This window comes from Dipodomys merriami, unplaced genomic scaffold, assembly GCF_024711535.1.
Source record: "Dipodomys merriami isolate MVZ:Mamm:240054 unplaced genomic scaffold, mDipMer1.0.p SCAF_1, whole genome shotgun sequence".
Lineage (NCBI taxonomy): Eukaryota > Metazoa > Chordata > Mammalia > Rodentia > Heteromyidae > Dipodomys > Dipodomys merriami.
The window spans coordinates 130,225,207-130,245,173 of NW_027202270.1; the positions used below are offsets into that span (position 1 = coordinate 130,225,207).

At 38.5% G+C, this 19,967-nt stretch overlaps 1 protein-coding gene across 8 annotated transcripts in view; it reads right to left on the reverse strand.

Moving 5' to 3' along the window:
• The window catches only part of Sipa1l1 (signal induced proliferation associated 1 like 1), a 332,505-nt gene that overhangs the window by 226,642 nt on the left and 85,896 nt on the right, over positions 1-19,967 (reverse strand). Inside the window, exon 1 of one of the 8 annotated variants that reach the window (XM_070030928.1) lies at positions 4,341-4,429. The exons of the other annotated variants lie outside the window; for them this stretch is intronic. The gene's annotated coding sequence lies outside the window, so the exon portion shown is untranslated. Of the gene's footprint in view, positions 1-4,340; positions 4,430-19,967 lie in introns of those variants that run through there. 8 annotated transcript variants of the gene reach the window in all.

Below are 19,967 nucleotides of genomic sequence, written 5' to 3' on the forward strand. Positions count from 1 at the left end.
TTGTCTATAAGAAGAACCACCTAACTTTAAAAGCTAGTTTTCAAAGCTTCCCTTACAGTTAGTTGGGTGTCCATATGACAAAGATTTGGCCAATGAAAAACAGTACATGTATCTGGAGAAAAGAAAAATTAAACAGAAAGGATTATTAAAGAGAGCTAACTGTTGAGAATTTCATATTTTTCTCTTCCTTTCTACTTTTAAAAATATGAATAATGATGCTTTAGTAACCAGTCTGTACTATGCAATCACCTTAGAATGCATACCCAAGCTCAGAGGAGGTCTAAGCAGTATTATGTTGTCATATCCAGGGAATTAGCAGTCAAAGATTCTGGCACTGTGGAGCTACACAATTGCCTCACGCTGGTTTTGCCTTGCTGTTGTAAGCAATGATCTGGTGTCTCAAATGTATGAACATAAACAAGTTCATAGATTTTGAAGAACAGAGCTTAAAGAACAGCACTTACCTTCCATAAAGAGAACTGCTGTTCTTAAGGAAGAAACAAAGCCTAAGAATCATGTGTTCATTCTTGGTTCGTAACCTTCATCTATCACTTAAACATACACTGAAGACTGGGTATGTATGTGTGTATCTATCTCTACCTCCCCCATCCTGGAAAAACTTAAAAGCTAAGATTACTAATTTTCCCGCTCTAAAACCCAGCACACATCAGATACTCATATGTTAAAAGATCAACTTAAAGAAATAAGTACTGAGGGCTGGGAAGGTGGCTCGATGGTAGAGCGCTTGCCTTGCATGCCTGAGGCCCTGGGTTCAACCTCAGCACTACATAAGCAAAAAGAAAAAAGCCGGAAGTGGAGCTGTGGCTCAAATGGTAGAGCGCTAGCCTAGAGCTGAGGGACAGCGCCCAGGCCCAGATTTCAGGCCCCATGACCGGACCACCACACCCCCCCCCAAAAAAAAAGTACTGAGCTAAGTTAGGTCTCCCAATCACAGAAAATTCTATAGTTACGAAGCATGCCATGCATGTGCATGAGGTCTAGCCCATCCAAAATAGCAAAGCACAGTGGATCACTGTAGTTTCCTGATGAGCTGCCAGGATCTTTACAAGGGTCTATATACTTTAATGCTTCAAGTTTCCAGAGGCTGGAAAGCTTTATCTAGTCCTCCTTTTCGTATCTACTCTCTTATTCATTACACATTTACTGAGCACCTACTATGCACTGCATACAGTACAGAGATGCCAAAATTGTTTTAACAAACAAAGCAATTGCCCTTAGGAATTTGTCACCAAAAACAGCACTTATCAAGTTAAAATGCAATGTGAAAAAATGTAAGATATACAAAACATGCTTTCTGTGCAGAGAAAGGCATGGTTTGGAGGGCCTCAGGAGTACTATCTCATGTACTCCAAGACATCACAGCTCTATTCCCTCCAGAGATAAGGTAAGCCAAACCAGAGAATACTCCATGAAAGCATGTACCAAACAAGCCACAATGCCAGTCAGGAGATGATGCGGTAGGCAGGCATATTGCATGAACCATGAGACAAACTAGAGGAAGTAAAACCTGAAGGACCAACACAATCTTTCCAGGTTATAACCTACAGGGAGAACTTTTCATGCAGATAAATTACCAGGCCACGACAGAGGCAAAAAGATTATGACACTAGATCAACAAGCACAGCTGACCAGAGCAGATCAAAGCAAGAAAGTGGCAGAGCTTTGAAAAGTTATGTCTGTGGAGTGGCTCCATGAGAAACATGGATGGTTTTTCGTGAATGTGTCTATAACATGTACCTTTAGGAAGTGCATGAAAGAATTTCTTAATCTATAGCACATTATATCTTTCCTACTCTGTTTTAAGTCTAGATTGTTAATACTTAGAGGTTAAATGGTTATTTATTAGAGAGAATTTTTAAAGTCCATTAAGAATTTTATGAAAGTGCAGAAATGAACTGGGAAAGAAATCTGCCAAGACATGAAATATTTCTTTAAAGTAGTCCTCTAACTTTTGGAATGATGGTTAGCCAGATTCATGACTTACAAAATAAATTTTGCATTTGGTAGCAGAGTCTCAACTTTGCAAATTTGATTTCCACTCTTCCCAAGTAATAGAAGATTTTATTTACTTTGGCAACATGCCTACTTAAACACCACACTTGAGTCTCCCTTGAAGACAGCAGTGGCCAAGAATTTCAAGTAGAAATCAAGAGATTACAAGGAGTTCCTTCTGCCCCTCTTCTTTCCCTTACTCTTGAGACACCTAGGCTGGAGCTCCTATAGTGCCCTGTGGTTTGGGAGAAAAAGACCTCAAAAGTAGTTATTCTGACAGACAGAAGATACTCAGAATCTCCCCAGGATTTGGTAGAACCACCACCCTAAATTAATTCCCAAGACATTTGGGGAAATCATACTCAGTGTAATCAGATTACCTGTTCCCATAAGTCACAGACAAACTTCACTGCTAATGCTAGAAAATATTAAAGTACAGAGGGTAAGATTTAGTCAAAGGCAGTTTTCAATTATGAATACTAAAACATTTCATAATTTACTATATTTTTGTTTAAGCCATACATCTATTTTATGATCATTAAATAGTCTCTGGATTTTTAATATTTCAAGAACTAGCCATGGAAAAACTGAGGGAAAACAATAGAGGCTTAGTGGAAGGATCACTGGAGAGCTAGCATGTAGGTTAAACATCTACAACACAACAAACACTACAAAAATTTCCTTCCTGTTTTACAAGTCAGATGAGCTGTTCCAAAAGAGTTAACATGGAAATCTACGATCTTAGAGACCCACTATTAAAGAACCATAGTATAACTGAAACAGCTTATTTTTTAGTCCACTTCCTATCCCTATCATTTCATTCTTAAAAGATATAGTTGCTTTAATTTGTCTGATATAGGTGAAATAATTATTGTACTTCATCTTTGAAGAAATGATAATATACCTCACACTTGCCAACAACTAAAGGATTATAGGCGGTAATTTTGCCAAACATAATTCCCCAGAGGTAGGATACGGTAAGAGGAGGGGACACTCGTCTTTGAGCAGAATGAGATATTTATTGAAAAATGAGTCAGTCACCTTCTCTATTCTAACTTAAAGCTAGGAACAAAATCCAAATTGACACACTAAATAGAAAATAATACTATTTCCATCTGTGTTCATTTTTTTTTTTTTTTTTTTTTTTTTTTTTTGGTAATACAGGGCCTCAGTGCTCTACCACTGGAGCCATGCCTCCAGCTCCTTTGCCTGGATTATTTCTGAGGTAAGGGTCTTTATATTCAAGCAGGCCTAGACTGGAATCCCTCTATTTGTGCTTCCCTGTGTCCCCTGTGTGGTGATAATAAGCATACATCATTTCACCTAGACATTGGTTGAGATTAAGTCTTGGCTTCTTTTGCCCAAACTGGCCTCAAACCATGATCCCCATCTCTGCCTCTCAAGTACTAAGATTATAGGCTCTATCACCATGCCCAGCCCTCTGTAGGGTTTACAATTACATAAAGTAATAAGTGCATTTCTTGTCGAACTTGTACCCCCCCTTATTTTTCTCCCACCTTCTCACCCCCTCTAGCCCCCCCCCCAGTTGTACAGATCATTTCCAACATAATGTCTTGTGAGTTTCACTGTTGCATTGGTTCTCTCCTTGTCCTTTGTCTCACCATTTTGCTGTTCCCCTTCCCTTCCCTAATTCAGATAACGTATACACAACACCCAGGGTACCAAAATCAAATACAGTGGCAACAGGGGACAAACCACAGGAGGAAGAACACTCAAAAGAAACAAGAAATCACAAGTATACTAAAATCAACAAGAAAGCAAAAGTTCTGTGCCCATGTCGTAAGAGTTCATTTCAGACTTCTTAAAAAATAGTTTTTCCTCTGTATTCTAAACAGTGTTGTCAATCTAACAGCTTTCCAGTCCAGTCACTACTGCCTAACAGCCATGGAATTCCTGCTATATGTCACATCATTACACAAATAGTTTTCTATAAAGCACAGTGCTATGCTGGAAATGTACACAATGGCCAGACTCAAGCCTTGGATTTCCATCGTCAGTAAAACAATCACCATCTATAAGGTCAAACTTTGGGCAAACTAATTTACTGCTCTCTAGCTTCAGTTCCCAAACCTTAAGTGCAAACAGTGCCATCATTCCCCTTCCATTATTATCAGAAAAAAGTGAGACTGTATATTAAAAAAGAACATTTTTAGCTATTACTGTTAATTATTAAAAAGATTTTTAAATACTTAAGTTACTGGGTTGCTATGAGTGTCAAAGATAAAGTAAAAGAAAACTAAAAGCATCACCAAACAAAATGAAAGATCAAGCAAAACTAACTGAACAATAAGAGCCCTTTCAAGTACCTGAAATGCTGTAGTGATGAGACTTGACCACCACAGGAGGCACAGTCACCTTCCATTCAGTTTCACTGAGACACACTGAGGACTGTATCTTCTATGTATCCGTTTTTGCATAAGGCTTGAGGGACACGGCTGTCAAGGAATCCACAGCTCCATCATCTTAGTGCACAAATTCAATATAGTAATGAGCAGAAAGGTACGTACACAGAGCATAAGGTGGGGCACACAGCCCAATTCATGGTGTCAGAAGGAAGGAACTCCCTATGCATTATCTTATAGAACAAGAAGGTAAATAGATAGTGGACAGGAATAGCAGAAGCACCCTGAAATGAGACACTGGAAACCAAGTTAAAAGCAGGAAGTGGATAGATAATGGCAAGGTTGCTACCAGAGGGTTTGAATTCCACATGGATCATCCTGGACTTATTCCTTTAGACTATGAAGAGCCCTAGAAAAGATTTCAGGAAAGTGACACAGCTAAACATACTTTTTTTGTGTAGAAACTCTGGTGGTAATATGGATTTTGAACTGTGGACTAGGTGGAATAGGACCATAGTCAGTAGTTCATGAAAGCAAGAGTAAGACTGCAGAAATAGAACTCACATGTTAAGTTCATCCTGGCTGTTAAAAGGTTTATTAGGGAAACATGATTATGCTACACTTCCTTTTGTTTTTTCTTTCCTTTTTTTTTTTTTGCCAGAGACCTGGACTTGAGTTTGGTATCTGATGCTAGGATCTGGCTAGGGATCTACCAACTAAGCCATGCCTCCAACCCCTAGAGGCTTTCTAAGTTTTCATAATGAGAATTACAATGTTATATATACACACTGTAAATGAAAGGAGAATTAGAAGATACTAAACAACCTGAAACTTCATGATAAAATACAGAGCATGTTCCTCATTGCCAGTTTCACACACAAACGCTTCTACTTATAATCAACTATTACTAATATGAAGACTAAATCCAAAATATTTTCACTTGTCCATGTGATGAGCATAAACTGTTATCTAAAACAACTACTTCAATTTTGGTAAATATAAAATTAAATAATGTCTAATTGCTCTCAAATTTCAATCACTTTTAAGACTTGAAAGATGCTGGCAAGTCCTTGGCCTACCACTAAAGTCATTTTGTTGTGTGAGTATCACAAAAGGATCTTATCTGTGCTCCGTTGACAACTAAAATTATTCATAAAAGGAAGGAATACCACACACATTGTCTGAGTTAGCTGCAGTCTGTATATTCACAAAGAAAATATGTGTAAACATGAACATCCAGGCACAAACATCATCTGCACAGGATGTTAACACCATTCCTCAATTCTTCAAGGTCCTATTCACTTTTAGAAGTTTAAAACCTACCAATTAATTTAACTGTGTGAGAGAGGGGGAATGATAGAGAGAAGCAGCCATAAGTTCTGAACCAAAACAAGGAATCTTCTCTCCATAAAATCATTTGGAAAGCATTAAGATGCTAAACACACCAGGACCCTAAATCATACCCATGAAAAAAACACCAAGTTCTCTTTTTGAACCTAATCTACCTACGTCTTCCTCTGGATGTGATCCTCAGCACTAGATTAATAAAGCTTATCTCAGTCACAATGATATTAAATGAGATGTTATCAGGAAAAGAGTGGCAGTGAAAAGTAGTTATTTATTATCAAACAGACATTAAAGAAGTGCTCTGGTGTCATAAGGAATCACAGAAGGAAGGCTCTTTCCACTCTTTCTTTGGTTTGCACTGGATAACCACTAAACTCACCACTTCACTTGGCTTTTAAAGCTTCTATTTACCTGGTCAAAACAGCCTTTCATTTTACTAAGTATACATAGTTAATTTCTAGAATTTAATTTGCTCTTCCCAATTCCCTCTCCCAGAAATTTACCTAGTTCAAATAGGGGAGGGGTTCTGGTTTGCTATTTTGTTTTTGTAGTACTTAGGGATTAAACCCAGGACACCTTTGCTAGGTAAAGGCTGTATCACAAAGGTGTAACAGCCCTCAACTAGGGAGTCATAGAGCTATATATTTAACAGTGAACTATCTAGAGCCTGACCATCTCTCCTCCTTGGTCCCATGGGTTCCCCAGCCCACCAGCCAGTCTCCCAGAGTTCTTACAAGGATGTCAAGGGAAAAGCAATGGAAAGCACTCAGCAGAGTCAGTGGCACCATGTCCTATAAATGCTCCCAACTCTTGCCAGTCTTAAGCAACAAAAGCAAAGAAATCATCGGGGGCAGAATTAATTACCATGGTGATATATCTATAAAGAGATACCAAGGGATTACCAACTATCTGTTATCTTTATATTTTTACTGTCATTTCCTATAATTCAAATGCTAAGTGAGTTATTCCTAATTACCTCTTGCTTGGCCTTCCTAATTATCTATTCCTATACTACTCTGCTGTGATCCCATTAACACAGCCTCCTGAGGTATATTTCAAGATATTTATGACATCCCACAGAAAATTCCCTCCTCACTAATCTTTTATGATTTTGTACTGATAAACAATAACCTAAAATAAATTAGTTAATTTCTAGACATGTAGTTGTTTCCATTAGGAATCCACACAACTGTATTTGTTTTTCACCAGCTGTCTGAATAATTATATTTAGTCCACATTTTTTAAGTCAGACAAGAATGAACATGCACATCCTCAGCCTCTTCTTCTTGGACTTCCCTGCATTCTCTAATTCCCCTGAAACCTTGTATGAGGATTTAGAAAGGAGACAAGTCAACTCACACCTTAAAGATAAACAGTAACTAGATATCAAAGGATTAAATTCAGACAATTCTTAGTGTGACCAAAGATGAGAACCACAAGGCAAATAGTGAGTGACAAAAAGCATCGGTGGGTGTCCTTCTGCACCTGAAATCAAACACCAGCAAAAGGTAGTTCGCATGCAGTATTAAAATGATTACCTTAAATTATCTACTTTTCTTTTTGATTGGGAGAAGAATCCCAATCCACAAAACTTAAAAGTTTCTGCTTTGTTAACATACGTTATACAATGTGAATCAACTCAACCAGTAGCTATTAAAAAAAATCTATGAAAAAACACTGTCCACAGAATGTCTATTATCTCATGTAATAGACAATATTTACAACTTGCCCTAACACGCCTCAAATTATGTACTTAAAAATAGTAGGTCACTGGTTCCAGAGCAGGATAAAGTCCTTCCAGCCATTCTATGCAGCTGAAATACCTGAACAAGCTTCATGAGGCAAAGCAATGGCAGCAAACTGACAAGGAAGGAAAGCAGTGCTCAGAGGACACAGCACCAGCACAGTTTCCCCACATTTTCCCTATAAAATTCCCTAAGCCTGGACTCCAGGCAACCTGATATCCAGAACTGCTAACAGAAAGAGTAAGTCTTTTTCTTTTAGTTCTAGCTGGAGGAGCTGGAAAGGATTCCTAAACCTAACCAGCAGGAACCACAGTCATCTAAAACTGAGGAAAAGCCATTTTCCTCTCTGACCTGAGAGAGGAGTTATGATTCCAAAACATAGAGGCAAACATCTGTTGCCATCTTCCTCTTCCGTCCTGAACGTTAGTAGTCACAGGAAGAACAGAGCTACATTCTAAAGTCCTATCTTTGTAAATGCACAAGGGAAGCCCCAGGAAAACAGGAAATACTAGAAAAGTCAACCTACACAAATATAATCAACTATCTGACGTACAAAGGCAATTCAATGGAGAAAAGCTAGCTTTTCAGCAAATGGTTAGATATTAGACATTCATATACAAAAATGGAGGCCAGCCTGAGATGCAAACCTCAGATTTTCTACAGATATGAATGCAAAATAAATTATATTTATCTAAGCTATGGAATTTTTTGAAGAAATTATAAAAGAAAATACATATAGACTGGAATAAGTCAAAAAATAATTTGGCCATATCTCTCAAGGCTTAAGCCATTTGAGAAAAAAAATAAGAGATTAATCATACTTCTTCAACTTAAAAATTCTTGCTGAGATAGTATTATTAATAGGATGAAAAAAATAAGTCACACATACAATAAAGCTTCTGTACCTAGGGTATGTTTTTTATAAAAACTCTCTGAAAATTCAACCAAGAAACAAAAGAACTCAATTTTAAAAAGGTAAACACACACATACAACACCTTGAACAGACACTTCATCATAAAGGATATACAATTGGAAGCTTGTCCATGAAAGAATACATTAAATATTAGGTCAAAAAAGATTAAGAGCAAAATAAGCTATACAAGCCATCTGTAAGAATGGTAATATAAAAAATTCTAACAACCCTGATGATACCAACTGTTGACAAAGATGCCAAGCACCTGAAACTCCCAGACCTTGCTAATATGCATGCAAAATGACACAGGCATTCGAGGAAATGGCTTGAAAGTTCTTTAGAAAGTTAAATGTAGGCCAGGCACATAGATCACATCTGCAATCTCAACTACTCAGAAGGCAGAGATCAGGAGTATAGTATTTTAAGGCCAACTTAGGCAAAAAGTTAGAAAACATAAACTAAACAAAAAAGCTGAGTATGGTAGCACACACCTATAAAATAACCCCAACTAGGCAAAAGCACAAAACCTATCGCTGAGCGCTGGTGGCTCACACCTGTAATCCTAACTACTCAGGAGGCTGAGATCTGTGAATCATGGTTCAAAGCTATCCCAGGCAGGAAAGTCCCTGAGACTCTTATCACCAATAAACCACCAGAAATCTGGAAGTGGCACTGTGGGTCAAGCAGTAGAGCGCTCACCTTGAGCTGAAGAGTGCAGGGAAAGTGCCCAGGCCCAGAGTTCAAGCTCCACAACCAACAAAAAAAATAAAATAAAATAAATAAAAATAAATTTTAAAAAAAGCAAAAAGGATTGTAGGTTTGGCTAAAAGCAAAAAGGATTAGAGGCAGAGAGCCTAACTAGCAGGACAAATTAGGTCCTGAGTTTAATCCCAATACCACCAAAAAGAGGAAAAAATGTTATATGGAGCAAAGCAGTACATCTAGAAAGTGCTGCAATTTGGCATCAGCCTATGCAACAGCCATGTATAATCCAATACCCCACTCCTAGAAGAGGAAGAAAAGCAAATGTCCACATGGACACAAATGTTCACAATAAATTTAACTGTAATTCTCAAAAACAACAATAGCAAGGCACTGGTGGCTTATACCTATAATCCCAGCTACTCAGAAGGCTAACATCTGAGGGTCATGGTTCAAAACCAGCTCAGACAGAAAATTCTACAAGAATCTTTATCTCCAATAAATCAGCAAAAAGCCAGAAATGGGGGTGTTGTCTCAACTGATTCAGTGCCAGTCTTGAGTGAAAAAGCCAAACAAGAGTACATGGTCCTGGGTTCAAACCTCAGTACTGGCACTAAAAACTGGGGGAGGGGGAGAAACCTCTCACAAATATATTGCGATAGGATACTGAATAAATACACTGCAGTGCATGCATGGAGTAAACTCCTTGGCAATTGAGAGAAATCAACTATGCAACTCACAGCATGTCATAGTTGAGAGAAATCAACTATGCAACCCACAGCATGTCATAGTGAAGGAGATCAGGTTCCAAAACAAGCTATAAAATAGACTTCCATCCAAACCACATCCATCCCCTGGTTGCTAGGTGGTAAAGAGGAACTAGGTACAACCCCAGGGAACTTTAAGAAGGGGGGGGGGGGAGAAGGTGGCTTACAAAATCTATATGTAATGCACTGACCTCAAAGGGGAAAAAAACATTTCATCCATGTGAACTTAAAAAAAAAAAAACAGGAAATACCTTAAATTCACAATGTTTTGTATAACTTAGGCCAATTATTGTATTGAATATTACTACAAAAATATCTTTTAAAGATAATGCAACAATATGGTATTATTTAAATCAAGTATTTTTAAATATACCACAAAAAATCATTCCTTTACAAAGTTAACTGTTCATCCTCAAAAATATGACTTAAGAAGCAAGAGTGCCAATGATCAACAAAGCTCAACAGTTCTGGCCATTTTGGTTCCTGGCTTTAGAGATACTGATGTAAAAGACAGACAGCAGGTGAACCATCAGGAAAACAGGCAAGAGCCCGGTCACCTCGAACTACTCCCATCTCTTACCCACTAAGCTTTACACACCATTACATACCCTCAATAGAGAGCAAGCACAGACACAACCATACACACACAATTTTGGAGTGTGTATACAAAAAGGCCATGGGAAAGAGAAGCAGCTTCACCCAGAGCTCACTGCCACCCCAGCCTCCACACATTCCGTCAGTCTCACAGTAGAGCTAATGTTTCCTCAACCCAATGGGCACTCAGGAGGAAAAAGGTCTCCATGCCACTACTAAAGTGAGACGATGCCACCCTCATTCAAAACACAGTGATAAATTCAAAGACACATCTCTACACTCTATCAAAACATTGTTAGTCTTCCACCCTCTTCAAGCAAGTTTAACAGACACAGTTGTTGCTTTTCTCAAGCAAAAACACCACCACTGAGCCACCCAGATTCTGTCCCCTGACCACTTTCATTGATTCTTTTGCAAACATAGCAAATACAGAACACCAACCACTCTGCTACAGAAAACAATCACAAATGTGTTACTCAGGAAAAAACGTTTTCCAAATAAAATGCTTATTTTGATACAGAGGCTATGTTTGTCTGCTTTTGTTTTCCAAAGGTTTCCAACACTCAAACATCAACATAGACACACAAACACACTCCCAAAAGATTCCCTCATTCTACTCCTGAAACAATTTTTCATGAATTTTGACAACTATTGTGCTCATTAATACTCTGAGGGAAATCCTACTTCTTGAGGATATTATCTAGTTCCTCATTATTGCCACAAAAATGAAAGAGGGAGGTAAAACACACTTGGCTTTCCAATAACATTGTTCTCACCAATTATTCAGTCACCAACCTAAAGAAGTGCTGGTTATTTCTCAGTGGTAGTGGTAGCTTCTTGATGAGTTTAACTTTCTGGAGATAGTATATGGGGACAGTCAAGCATTCTGCATAATTGCCTTAATTATAACATCCAAGCCTCAAGTATACATTTTTCTTTACAGAGGAGAGTGCTGCCTGGAGTCTTATTAGATATGTATGTATGCGTATGAGTCAACTAACAGCACATGAGTGAACCCTGACTCAAGACACACACAGGGGATAGGCTGCTTTCTGTCAGGTGTCTTATGTGGAAGGAGATGTCAAGTAATATTACCACCACAGAGCTTCCTTTCCCTGACTAAAGATGCAATTGCATCCGTTAGACTTAGTGGCCAGCAAAGATACATAATGCATTCACACATAGAATGTGGCCAGCAAAGATACATAATGCATTCACACATAGAATGTAACATACTCATGCACACAAGCATGAAAACTCGTTTTTATATAACTTAAGAGTCTGAAATGTACCCTTATATTATGGCTCAGAATGAACTATAATAGCAATACCTATCAGCAAAAGCGCAAATTCAAAAATAAAAACTAAAGTGGCGCTGTAGCTCAAGTGGTAGAGCGCTCGCCTTGAGCGGAAGAGCTGAGGGACAGTGCCCAGGCCCAGAGTTCAAGCCCCACGACCGACAAAAAAAAAAAAAAAAAGAAAAAGAAAAACTAAGAATTTAACTATAATTACATTTGATTACAAATGACAAAAAGGAAAGCTTGGTACTACTCTGGGAGGCCAAAGCAAGGCTCCAAGCAAGGCTGATCAGCAGAGTGGGTATGGCAGACAGATCTTCCTCTGAACCATTAAAGCACATACTAGTGAAGGAATCCCTCACAACTAAGCAATGGAGGACTGATGCCTTTTTAAGGTTTTCTCTTCTCCCTAACAAGCTTCTAGGAGCTAAGAGACAATAATAAACAGGGATGGCATAAAATGAAAAACAGAAAGTGAACTACTTGCTTTTTTGAAAAGATAGTAACTCAAAGCCCACTAGTACACTAACGCGCCCAGTGCATGCACTCTCTAGCACAATCTCCTCCATTTTGTGTTAATTCCACAAAGGAGAACTGAACTGTCTTAAGCAGAATTCACTTTCTAGTTAATGCTGTAGTGGTAATATTATCCTGAAGAGTTCTCAGCTTTGCTATATTTTTCCAGGTCATTTGTGTTTGCAGCATCAAAATTACCTTCAACCCACTGATCTCCGCAGTCACTTTTTCTTTTTTTTCTTTTTTTTTTTTTTGTCAGTCATGGGGCTTGAACTCTGGGCCTGGTGCAGTCACTTTTTAAAGCCAAATGTCAATTTTGTGTCTGCTGCATTAATTATAATTGGTTAACATAATTTGCAACTTTTCTAAGGAACATGTATGAGTAGTTACTCATATGTATTGAGGGCTAAAAGTAGTTGGGACCTTCTGCTTTGAGGAGTCCCACATTGCCCCCGGAGTAGCTATGGTCCAAATGAAAGCCTTGTCTTCAAGAAGATCTGAGGTATCTCAGGTTTACTTTCAAAATTAGATATCAGCGGTCCCTGACTTGTGAGACTTTGACCTAATTTGTTTCCGTTTACAATGAGGGAAAGTGATTTGTAATTTCAACTTTGATCTTTTTCTGAGTAGAGATAATCAGCATGTCCTGCAGCAGTATCAAGCTCCAGTCAATCAGCCAGATAATCTCAAAAGTAAGTGACCAAAACTCCAGTGCAGTAAGAATGCTCATTTGATAGGTTGAATGCATTAGCACATTTTTTTACTTGCTATGTATTTATCAGGACAGAGCCTCATTGTAAGCTGAAGAGCATGTTTATTAGTAAATTTAAGCTTATTTCTTTTCTTAAAAAATTTTATTTTATTGTAAAGATGCTGTACAGAGGGGCTCATAAGGATGAGGCAATGAATACATTACTTGTCGATCATTGTTACCCCTTCCCTTGTTGTTGTCCCACTATTCTTTCCCTTTCCCGCCCCCGAAGTTGTAAAGTTTGTTTCCAATATATTGTCCTGTGGGTATACTTGTTGCAATGGGTCATATCACGTCCTTTTTTTGCTGTTTTGTTATTCCTCTTCCCCTCCCCAAATTAAACAAATGTATATACAAGATGCAGGGTACCAAAATCAAGTACAGTGACAGCAGGGGATATACCATAGGGTGAAGAACATACAAAGGAAACAAAAAAAAAAAAAATCACATAGTACATTTAAAACAACAACGAAGACAGACCTCTTCTGTCCATATCTTGGGGTTCATTTCACTTAGCATCATCTTATATGGTCATATATACATAGCTTTTGAGCTTTTCAGCTCATCTGGTAAGATTATCCTATATTTATACTAATTATTGCAAATAAGGGAAACCATAGGACCTAAATTTCAGCTACCCTATGACCCAGCAATCCCACTTTGGGGCATTTACCCAAATGAAAACAAAAAAGGCCATAATAAGGCTACCAGCACAACTTGTTCATCACAGCATTATTCACCATAGCTAAGATATAGAACCAACCCAGATGTCCTTCAGTAGAAGAGTAGATCAAGAAAATGTGACAAACACACACGCATGCATACACACGCACATGCACACATACACGCACATGCACGCATGCGCGCGCGCGCGCGCACACACACACACACGCACACGCACACGCACATGCCCGTGCATGCCTGCACAATGGGATTCTATGCCTCCATCACAAAGAATGACAGCACCCCATTTGTTAGGAAATGGAAAGACTTGGAAAATATTGCATAAGCTTATTTCTTAGAACAGCTCTAATACTCTCTTCTGGAACTCTAAATGATGTAGTTATTTGAAGAAAAAATCTATTAATAAAAATATAATTATAAAAATAATACCTATTCAAAAGTGGAAAACTAGAATCTTTAAACTAAGTTTAAAATATAAACTCATTCATTTACCATTCAGAGATTAACCTATTGATATTGTATTCATTTAAAAATTAAAATCAGAGCATATGAAACATTATGTCAACTTTGTAATTTAACAATATGCTGTGTTCAATTTTCATGTCATTTAATATTCTTCAAATACCACATGTATGCTCACTGTAAGACAGCCTGGTCACTACATAAAGGGGCAGCAAGTTAACCACATAAGCTGCACATCGTTTTCATGTTAAAATTGTTAAAAAGATAAACATCTTGGGACGTAAATGTTTTCAAATGTTTAAAAAAGAGATGTCTTCACAGAATGGAATCCTAGAAATGTTATAAGCAAGACATTAACTATTTTATGAAGGTTCTTGGCACAAACTCCAAACTTGTTTCTACCAAGTTCATATAGTAAAAATTCACTTAAAGTAACAGGACAATAATTAATTTGGAAATTGAGAAGGCTTTTTTGGAGAGAGAACCATGAACATTGATACATTAATTTTATATTGGAAATTAATGTGCTATATATTCACTTACCAAAGTCAAAGCCTTTTCTAAGATATTCAATGTTCAGACTGAGTGTTTGGCTAGCCATTCTCATGCAAACCATATACCCAAACACACAGCACAAGTTCCGATTTCCCTTCTTCATTAGCATGGTATACATACTCAGAGACTATCTAGAAGCAATCTGAAAATTCTTATGGAAATTTATTCCCCAGCCTTTTATACTCAGCATGACCATACATAATTTAATGACATTTTCTGGAGACTTGCCTTTGGAGGCTTTCCAAAATATTTAGCATATTTCTGTAAAAAATAATATTCATATTTGATCAGATTACATAAAATTTAATTACACAGTTATAACAACAAGAACTACTTACAAAAAGAGGTTTCATTAAGCAGTGAAACTGACTCTTGATACATTCCACTCAACCAGCTGATCCAGAAGGGCAGGACTGCCTGGGGGTGGCTGTCTAACCCTGTTGAACACCATGGATGTCACAGTGTTTCATCAGAGATCAATGTAGAGATCAATGCTCCAGTAACTACCACCATCCACACAGCCACTGAACAAACAGCCAAACTGTCCTTGACTTTTCTATTCCCAATTCCACAACCAGTCTAACAGAAATTCTTAACACCTCTGTGTTTGAGTATAGTTCCACCTCCTTGCCTTAAGAAGTGAGCTCCCTCCAGAGGGCAAGGATTCTTGCCTTGTTCATGGTTCTATCTCCAATCTCCAAAACAGTCTCTGGCACAAGGGCTTTAACTCACACAGTTGAGTGAAAGCAGTTCTGAAAATGTTTAACTCCTCTGGGAAGTCTGCCATATATAATTAGAAGGCCTGTGATAATTTCCAACCCCTTTAAGACTATACAATATTCACAGTTTAGGATCAACCATAACTACTGCCTCCATACCCTCATTTCATAAAATTGTACTCCATAACCCAGAAAATTTACAGTTTATCCAAGATATTTAGGACCCAGAGCTCCAATACAAAAACTCAATGCAGTACAACCAGCCCTGCCAGATGGTTACTCAACTGAGTTCCTACTTCTTTTGCTGTATAAAACATGATTCTTGCAAGTAGTTGGAAAACTGAGGTGAATTAATATAAGACATGTGTACATTTTTTTTTCCATTTGGGGGATATAACAAAACATTGAGCCAAAGGCCTCCTGCAATGCTTCAAGAAATGACACAGCAAGTTGAAAAGCCCAGGACCAGTTTGGAGACTGATACAATGCCAGACAGTAGTCACAGCAGACAGAAAGTAAAGGGTAAGTTGACTGGATTCAAATCCCAAAGTCATTGGAGAAACCTGCTACTGCTAACTTTGCTTCCTGCTAACTTTTCTTCCTTCGTCTGAAAGCTCATCTTTCATTGAATCTAGTATAAATCTTTAACACAGCGAGAGAGAGAGAGAGAGAGAGAGAGAGAGAGAGCAAAATGGTAAATATATTGAAAGTAGTAAGAACTATTGTTATCTGTAATTTGGTAATAATCATCTGTTTTCACGGTTACTGTTCAATACAGTAACATAGCTGGGTGCTGGCAGCACAGGCCTGCAATCCTAGCTACTCAGGAGGCTGATAACTGAGTATTATGGTTCAAAGCCTGCCAAGGCAGGAAAGACTGTGAGACTCTTAACTCCAATTAACCACCAAAAAAATCGGAAGTGGAGCTATGGCTCAAAGTGATAGGGTACTAGCCTTTAGCCAAAAAAAAAGAAAGAAAGAAAGCTCAGGGACAACACCCCAGCCCTAAATTTAAGCACCATAACCAACAAAAAAAAAAAAAAAAGAAAGAAAGAAAGAAAAAGAAAAAGCTAGTAACATAAAGCCCCACTGAAAAGGGTGCCAAAAGTAAACCTCCCAATGGTATGAAGAAATTTCACCTCAGATTCAGTGTCATCCTTGTTTCAATCTGTTTTGAGACAAGTCTCACTATGTCACACAGGCTGGCCTCAAATCCCCAGGCTCAAGTGATTCTCCTGACTCAACCTCACTAGTCCTTGAAGCTACAGTCCCAATCTGAATACCCTGATGTTCACAAATCTCCTAGGATCACTTCATCAAGCCCCCCTTCAATATACCATAGGAGATATTCCAAGTATCACTCCCCACCCTCCCCTGACTCAGTATCACTGAGGCTGAAACAGCAAAGTAGGCCAGATGGAGTGCTTAGTTCCCACTGCTATTCACATGGCTACACCTACCAGCTGGGCCTGAGTATGACTTAAGAATTTCTCTAATGCTTGATTGGTCCTACTTAATGCTTATTTCATGAGAAACAATTAAACAATCTAAAAATGAACAGGACAGTTTTTCCACAAATATCACTTTAGCAAATCCTCATAAATCCTCTTAATATACATATCTTCCTCATTCCACATGACAATGTGTATGCTATAGGGATCAATGTCCCAGAGTATTGAAGTCCAAACCCACATTGAACTTCTTCCAAATTAAAGTCCTTGCTCTCTTGCCCGCACTAACCGTACAGGTTTTTGTGAGAGAGTTACACCATGGAAAAATTACTTCCCTATGTGAACTCATCCACATGTGTGAATGTGAACTCATTCGTTCATTCTTTCTCAATGAAGCTTTATACTGCTTTGTTCGTGTTGTCTGGGGAGTGAAGAATGGGCTAAGCAGTCTTGAAACATACCTGTGCGCACGTGCGTGTGTGCGCGCGCGTGCGTGCACACACACACACACACACACCAGCAAGCAAGTGTGCTACACTCTGCAGTCTTACCAATTTGTCCATATTATATGCTAGGCACTGTTCTAAGCACTCTATGCATAATAGCTTTCATAATGATAAGTCTATGAAGTTCATCTACTGTCTCTAAAATTACCATTTTGCAAAGAAAGACTGAAGTACAAAGATGTTAAGCAGATTGTCCAAGGTCACAAATAGTTATTTGGTAGATACAAGATTGGAATCCAAACAGTAGGGTACCAGAGTTATGCATAAAACCTTATGCATCAAGTTCCTTCTCAAAGTAATCTGTTATACTAGAAAAGCATGAGGACTAAATGTTGCTGCCATTTTTTAATCTGTAGTAGCACTCATACATTTTTTAAAATCTGACACCATGTAAACCACATTACGTTTTGGGGGGGTTTTCTGGGGGGGGGGTTGTTGTTGTTGCTGTTGTTTTTTGTTGTGGGGGCTAAACTCTGGGCCTGGGCACTGTCCCTCAGCTCTTCAGCTCAAGGCTAGCGCTCTATTACTTCAGCCACAGCGCCACTTCTGGCTTTTTCTGCTTATGTGGTGCTGAGGAATCGATCCCAGGGCCTCATGCATGCAAGGCAAGCACTCAACCACTGAGTCACCTTCCCAGCCCCCATTACTTTTTTTTGGGGGGGGGTCCAGTCATGGGGCCTGAACTCTGGGCCTGGGCGCTGTCCCTTAGCTCTTCAGCTCAAGGCTAGCGCTCTACCACTTGAGCCACAGCGCCACTTCAGGCTTTTTTGTTTTTTGCTTATGTGGTGCTGAGGAATCAAACCCAGGCCTCATGCATGCAAGGCAAGCCCTCTACCACTTGAACCACCTTCCCAACCACCCCCCCCATTACATTTTCTAATGACAAATAAATCCAAGATTTTAGTATGCTTCTAAGTAATATGTTTAGATTTTACTTTGAACTTTGCATGCTCTTTTAATAAACAGTCTATCTGCTCTTGGCATTAAACATGACAAAATTAGTTATTTGATGATTACCTAACAAGAATGTCATGCTACCACCTGATCAATCAGTCAATGCTAAATGCTGCATTTTCAAGAAATTTCTTTTTAAAAACATTCAGGTATACATAGCTAAGCAAATGCTACTTAATTCAAATTACCTAATATCTATCACAACAAGACAGCTCTTTACCTATAAAATATAGTCAGTAGTCACATGACACACACACACACACACACACACACACACACACACACACACACACACACACACACACACACACACACACACACACACACACACACACACACACACACACACACTGTTAGCTCAAAGCATCCCCTGGCAATAAGTAATGTTCATATATGTATAGATACTGAAATGACAATTGCTACTTTCACATGACAACTGGAAGTGCTGTTCCAAGCAGGCAAGATGTGTTTCTGAGATATGTTCCAAAGCCCTACCTATGAGTTAGGAGACATAGTTAAGTATCCTAAGATCTAAATGTCTGTGTGTTGAAGTTGATTTATAGATCAAAGTCATTTATATGGCATGGCTTGCTTCTTTTACACAGAGAAAAGAGAAAAATGTTATCTAAACACAGAGACTGTTGGTGGAATGTTCGCCCAGTATGTATGAAGGCCTAGGTTCCGCAACCAGCAATGCACATGTGCATGTTCTAAATATGTTATATGTAAACTATATAAATATACATACGTACACTTAAAAAGTATACACTAAAATAAAAATAAGGCCATTAAATTTGTTTCTTGAGAACAATACAAAATAGCTCATGAAAAACTAACTGTTCAACATGCTTAAAACCACAAATACCCATTTAAGGCAAAAAAAATAGTGGCAAACACTAAGCAAAACTAGTACTATTTAAGAAGAAGCTGTTAATTTAGTTAATAATGTATACAAATCTCTACTTTAGGCATCATTTTGGGGTTAAAAATGCAGTATAAGCCTGTTAGAAGGACACAATTAGAACACAGTGAATTTTATTACCTCTGCTTTCAGCATGGTTCTATTAATGCCTGTTGTTTATCTAGGCAAATAAAGAGCAGCCTGGGAACTGTCCCAGTTTCTCTGAGAGTTATCAACTGAAGCTAATGTTTCCTGAGAGAGAATTCCACTTTAGAGGGTACTATGAGCTGGCTGTGCTGTTCCCTGTGCTGTTCCCACAGGCCCTGCTCAGTGTGGGACATAGGCAATACCATCTCTTAGTCCGAATTGGGGCTCTAGGGAGTCCACATTGCATTCCTCTCATCAGACAAACTAAGACCAAGGACAGCCCCCTAGTAAATAGCAAGGTACATCATGAAGTCTGCTGGGTGGCAGTGCAGTAACAAAGTGAAGATCTTTCTGATAACAACCCTGGTTTCTTTCTGATCTGTTTATCTGCAGTATCCCAGTATTAAGCAGTGCCATGGACATCCACACAACACATATACCCCTGAAACGCTTCCTTTTCCCATTAAGTAGCTCAGTATTGTAGTGTTGAGTATTCCAACAAATACTTAAAAGGACTCATAAGAAGCCACAACTAGAAGGTTGACTGGAAGACTGTTGTATGTTCCCCTATGTATCAC